General features: G+C 40.2%; 1 protein-coding gene across 2 annotated transcripts in view; it reads right to left on the bottom strand.

Annotated features, from left to right (window-relative positions):
• Positions 1–6,837, bottom strand: part of LOC128697701 (retinoid-inducible serine carboxypeptidase) — a 119,640-nt gene that overhangs the window by 73,941 nt on the left and 38,862 nt on the right. The window lies entirely within an intron of this gene.

The raw sequence follows: 6,837 nt of genomic DNA on the forward strand, positions 1-6,837 counted from the left end.
CTTTCACGGCGCGCATAACGGAGATAAAACACCTCAATTATTGGGAGCGCTTGAGGTTCCTAAACCTGTATTCCCTGGAACGCAGGAGGGAGAGATACATGATTATATACACCTGGAAAATCCTAGAGGGACTAGTACCGAACTTGCACACGAAAATCACCCACTACGAAAGCAAAAGACTTGGCAGACGATGCACCATCCCCCCAATGAAAAGCAGGGGTGTCACTAGCACGTTAAGAGACCATACAATAAGTGTCAGGGGCCCGAGACTGTTCAACTGCCTCCCAGCACACATAAGGGGGATTACCAACAGACCCCTGGCAGCCTTCAAGCTGGCACTGGACAAGCACCTAAAGTCAGTTCCGCATCAGCCGGGCTGTGGCTCGTATGTTGGTTTGCGTGCAGCCAGCAGCAACAGCCTGGTTGATCAGGCTCTGATCCACCAGGAGGCCTGGTCTCAGACCGGGCCGCGGGGGCGTTGACCCCCGGAACTCTCTCCAGGTAAACTCCAGGTATACTTCTAGATATGAAGCCAAGAATTCTGTTAGCTTCATTGCGAACACTAATGCACTGTTGTCTTGGTTTTAGATTACTCCTAACCAGAACTCCTAAATCCTTTTTGCAATCAGTAGTATTAAGATCTACATTATTTAGTTTATATGTCGCATGGTTATTTTCCTGTCCAACATTTAGAACTTTGCATTTGTCTATATTAAACTGCATCTGCCACTTCTCCGACCATTGCATCAGTCTATTCAAATCATCCTGGAGTGCTCTAGTGTCCTCATTAGAATGAATTGGATGGCCTATTTTGGTGTCATCAGCAGATTTGCTTGTGTCTCTATTTATTCCCTCATCTATGTCGTTTATGTAAATTGAACAACGGGCCCAACACCAACCCCTGTGGAACACTGCTTGTGACGTGCCCCCATTCTGATTTCTCCCCATTTATGGAAACTCTCTTCTGCCTATCTGTCAGCCATGCTTCTAATCAGGAAAAAATTTCTCCTCCTATTACGTGTGCCTTAAGTTTCCTCAATAGCCTCTGATGTGGAACTATCGAAAGCCTTACTGAAGTCCATATACACAATATCATATTCATTACCATGATCTACCTCCTCAAACACCTTAGTGAAAAAAGTTAGTAAATTCGTAAGACAGGAACGCCCCTTTGTAAAACCGTGTTGAGATTCATTAATCAATCTGTGCCTATCAAGATGGCTATGAATTGCTTCTGCAATTATTGATTCCATAAATTTTCCCACTATGGAGGTAAGGCTTATTGGTCTATAGTTCGAAGCCAAGGACCTGTCACCTGCCTTGTAAATAGGAATTAAATTTGCCATTTTCCACTTATCAGGCACTATGCCAGTTTGTAGTGATATGTAAAAAAGATTAGCCAAAGGTATGCTAAGTTCCTCTTTACATTCCTTTAACACCCTTGCAAACAGTTCATCAGGGCCTGGGGATTTGTTAGGTTTTAATTTCTCTATTTGTCTGAGGACCATGTCACTAGTTATTGCAATCGTGTATAGTTTATTATAGTCCTGTTCTACAATCTCTTATTTCAGGAATATCGCTAGTATTTTCCTGGGTGAAAACAGAGGAAGTAGGTATTGAGAATTTCACATGTATCTTTATCACTGTGAGTGATCTGACCAGAGTTACTCTTAAGTAGGCCTATCTTGTCCCTAATCTTACTTCTGTATACCTGAAAGAACCCTTTTGGGTTAGTCTTTGAATCCCTTGTGACCTTAGCCTCAATCCCTTTTTGCTTTTCTTATTCCTTTCTTTATTTCTCTAATTGAATATACTGATTTTTTAACTGCCCATCCCCTCTTTTGATACGCTTATATGTGCCTCTCTTCTGACCAATGAGATGTTTTAATCTGTTGTTCATTCACTTGGGATCATTTTTGTTAGATCTAATTTCCCTACTCAGAACAAAAGTTGTCTGGGCAGCTAGAACTATGCTCTGAAAAATGTCATATTGGCAACCAAGATCACCTACCTGACCCATAGTCAGGACATCCCAATTTAGCCCACTCAGGTAATTTTTTAGTCCCATGAAGTTGGCCAAGCGAAAATCTGGGACAGAGATTTGATTGCAGTTATCTGGGTAATTCCATGATATATTGAAACTAAGTGATTTGTGATCACTTTCCCCAAGCTCATCATTAACCTTTAGATTATTAATTAGTGAATCTTTGTTGTCAAGAACCAAATCAAGCAGATTGTTTCCTCTAGTTGGTTCTGTCACAACCTGTTCTAAAAAGCAATCCTGAACCGTATCAAGAAAGTCACTAGACTCAAGATTTCCTGTCATATTGTTCTAATCAATTTGTCTAAAGTTAAAATCTCCCATTATCACAACATTTTCATATCTAGATGCCTTATGAATTTTGTCCCATAACAGCTTACTGCACTCCCTATCAAGGTTTACCTGGAGTTTACCTGGAGAGAGTTCCGGGGGTCAACGCCCCTGCGGCCCGGTCTGTGACCAGGCCTCCTGGTGGATCAGAGCCTGATCAACCAGGCTGTTACTGCTGGCTGCACGCAAACCAACGTACGAGCCACAGCCCGGCTGGTCAGGAACCGACTTTAGGTGCTTGTCCAGTGCCAGCTTGAAGACTGCCAGGGGTCTGTTGGTAATCCCCCTTATGTATGCTGGGAGGCAGTTGAACAGTCTCGGGCCCCTGACACTTACTGTATGGTCTCTTAACGTGCTAGTGACACCCCTGCTTTTCATTGGGGGGATGTTGCATCGTTTGGGGCCTATAAATCACACCGAAAATTAATTTGTCATGACCCTCAAGAAACTGTAGCCAGATTCTGTGTTTGATGTTTCTAATCTTATATATCATGTTTAAGACAACAATTTAAATTTTCTCTTGCATACATCACTCCACCACCCTTCCTGTTGATCCTGTCAGTGTGGAATAATTTCTAACCTTGTATGTTGCATTCAGAAGGCATTTCTTTATCTTTCAGGTTGAACCAGGTCTGTTATACCAATAATATCTATATTACCTACACTTGCAAGTAATCTTAGCTCTTCTATCTTATTTCTTAAGACTCCTATTTGTAGAGTAAACCTTAAGGGAGCTAGTCACTCGTTGCCCTCTACTATCTCTGTTTGTTGATCAATTGATTTGCCATTACTAGCAACTTTATTTTGAATATTGTCTTTTAAACCTTAGAAAAGCTTTCAGTACAGTATATCACAACATTCTGTATCTTTAACTAGAACATTATGTTATCAGAGATCATACTCAGGCACAAAGTCCTAACTTAACAGCAGACACCAATAAGTCTATCAAGGACAACCTTGTCAACTCGACCTTTCAAAAAAGGGATGCCTCAGAGCAGTGCTTTAGGCTCTCTGCTTTTTCTCCTATACATCAAAAACTTTCCCAATACAGATCAAATATTTAATTAAATCTGCTCTGTTTGCAGACAATAAATTTTGTTATTTCCCATTCAAATTAGAATTCTCTTAACACTGGTAATGAGGAGCTTGAGTATATTTACTTGGATGAGTACCAATAAACTCACCCTTAACACTGACAAGACCTATGTGCATGGTGTTTGAGAACACAGCTGTAAATGCCCAGCTAAATACAATGATCAATTCTCACATTGTAAGATAAAAAAAAAAAAAAGGTAGGGGGAAGTTTTTAGGTCTATACCTTGACACCAACTTGAAATTCAACACTCATATCCAACACATAGGTCTCCAAAACAGCAGGCACTCTCTAAAATACATTACTATTTACCTCAAACAGCACTACTGACTCCATACTACTTTCTGAGATAACCTTGCCTCACCTATGTTATTTATGCCTGGGGATCTACTACAGTAAATCCCCTACAGCTAACAGAAAAAAAAAAAGTGGCAGTATGAAAGACCACACAAACTAGTGCTAAACATGTTCCACCTTCACAAAGTTTAAACTTACTAAACATAAAATTCACTCATACTACTTTGTATACCATATATAGAGGACAGCCAATTCTAGTATAAACCCTGCCCTGAAACTCTTCCTTTTTAGCTGCAACAAAACTCATTGGTATAATACAAGACAAAAATCACTGATATTCCCTAGTGTCTGGCTCAATCCAAGTTAAAACTCAAAGTGCATAAGAAAAACACCTAAAATCTGGAACTCTGCCTGAAGATCCCAAAGATTACCTATCTACCAAAAGCTTGAAAGCTTCTGTTATAAATCAACTTTAAGGCTGCCCGAAATACTCTACATAACTATATAAACTGTATATAGTACTTAAAAAATAAAAATGATTATACAGTGGACCCCTGCCTTACGATATTACTCTGTTCATGAGAGCTCATCGCAAGACGAAATTATCGTATGGCGAATTAATTTTCCCCATAAGAAATAATGGAAATCAAATTAATCCGTGCAAGACACGACAAAGTATGAAAAAAAAAAATTTACCACATGAAATATTAATTTTAATACACACAAACTTAAGAAGACATGCACTAAGAATACAATACATGACACTTACCTTTATTGAAGATCTGGTGATGATTGATGGGATGGGAGGAGAGGAGTGTGGAAGTTATTGTTTAGAAGGGGAATCCCCTTCCATTAGGACTTGAAGTATCAAGTCCCCAAGGACTTCCCCAATGCCACAATGGATTCCACAACTGGCATAGGCTTCTCAGGGTTAGCCCCAAACCCTTCAATATCCCTTTCTTCTACACATTGTGGCCACAGTTTCTTTCAAGCAGAGTTCAAGGTCCTCTTAGTCACTCCCTCCCAAGCCTTACCTATAAGGTTTACACAATTGAGGATGCTAAAGTGATCTTTCCAAAACTCTCTTAGAGTCAATAGAGTGTCTGAGGTCACTTCAAAGTACTTTTGAAGCATAGCTTTTGTGTAGTTTTTTTGAAGTTTGAAATGACCTGCTGGTCCATGGGCTGCAGGAAAGGAGTGGTATTAGGAGGCAAAAACTTGACCATAATGAAGCTCATGTCCCTAGAAAGTCGCTCTGCCAAGTCTGAAGGATGACCAGGAGCCTTGTCTAATACCAGGAGGCACTTAAGGTCCAATTTCTTTTCCATTAGGTAATTTTTCATAGTGGGGGCAAATACATGGTGTAACCAGTCATAGAAAAGGTCCCTAGTGACCCATGCCTTACTGTTTGCCCTCCACATCGCACACAAATTAGCCTCGACGACATTGTTTTGCCTGAATGCTCTGGGAGTTTCAGAGTGATACACCAATAAAGGCTTCACTTTGCAATCACCACTAGCATTAGCACACATCAGAAGAGTAAGCCTGTCTTTCATAGGTTTATGTCCTGGAAGTGCCTTTTCCTCCTGAGTAATGTAGGTCCTGCTTGGCATTTTCTTCCAGAACAGGCCTGTTTCGTCACAATTAAACACTTGTTCAGGTTTCAGTTCTTCACTGTCTATGTAATCCTTGAATTCTTTCAAATATTTTTCAGCCACTTTTTGGTCTGAACTGGCAGCCTCACCATGCCTTATCACACTATGTATGCCACTACGATTCTTAAAATCTCTCAAACCAACCTTTGCTGGCCTTAACCCATAAATGGTCCAAACGTATATGTATACGTTTTTTCAACATTTGAAAGTATGTAAAAAAAAAATGTATTTTTTTTTTTACATTTGAAAACGTGTAAAAAAAACTTTGATCTACTTATTTTTTTTGTTATATTTGAAAATATGTAAAAAAACGAAGATCTACTTTTGGAGCACTACGCATATGAGCGTAGATCTGCTTGGACCATTTACGGGTTAAATTCACTCACATCACCACTAGTTGCAGGCATTACTCTAATTAAATCGTCATGCAACTTCCTAGCCTTTTCACATGTGATTGCTTGAGAGATGCTATCTCCTGCTATCTATTTTTCGTTTATCCACACCAATAACAGTGTCTCAACATCTATCACTTGCAATTTCTGTTTCGAAAACAAACTTGCACCTTTTGCAAGAACAGCTTCCTTGATTGCCGTTTTGTTGGCCACGATAGTAGCGATGGTTGATTGGGGTTTGGTATACAACCTGGCCAGCTCCGAGACACGCACTCCACTTTCGTACTTAGCAATTATCTCTTTCTTCATTTCCATGGTGATTTTCACCCTTTTTCCTGCAGGGTTGGTACTAGAATCTTTCTTGGGGCCCATGGTGACTTATTTTGCAGGTACAATCACTAAAAACACTGTGATAATATGAAATGTACCGAATGTATGCGTGGATACTACCACACCAGCTGGCTTGTAAACACTGGCACGTACGGGGCAGCTGAGGCTACGCGTGGGACGCGTCCTGGACGAATCGCACGAGGCAAGTTTTTTAGCTTGAGGCAAGGCAAAATTTTTGCATTTAAAATGTTTCGTATGGCGGATTTAACGTAACGCGATGCCATCGTAAGGCGGGGGTCCACTGTACTTAGGTAAGATTTGTCAGGAAATAGTCTTAATCATAATATGACCCACAGCTGAAGCTTTTGGTCATCTGACCGAGGCCTTCTACTGGCTTACCCCTCTACCTCTTTACAGATTATGGCTATTATTATAACCATTTCATATTTATTATACTTTATATATTTTTTTGGCTTAGGGAAGTTGACAACAAACATTCCATCTGACCCTCACAACTATATCACAGTGCATACCAAATTCAAAGTCATTAAAAAAATGGGTCTCATAATAACTACTGGATTTTTAGAATCTATCCACTGCACAGTATTTGTGTGTGTGTGTGTGTGTGTGTGTGTGTGTGTGTGTGTGTGTGTGTGTGTGTGTGTGTGTGTGTGTGTGTGTGTGTGTGTGTGTGTGTGT

Source organism: Cherax quadricarinatus, chromosome 68 (genome assembly GCF_038502225.1).
Source record: "Cherax quadricarinatus isolate ZL_2023a chromosome 68, ASM3850222v1, whole genome shotgun sequence".
Taxonomy (NCBI): domain Eukaryota; kingdom Metazoa; phylum Arthropoda; class Malacostraca; order Decapoda; family Parastacidae; genus Cherax; species Cherax quadricarinatus.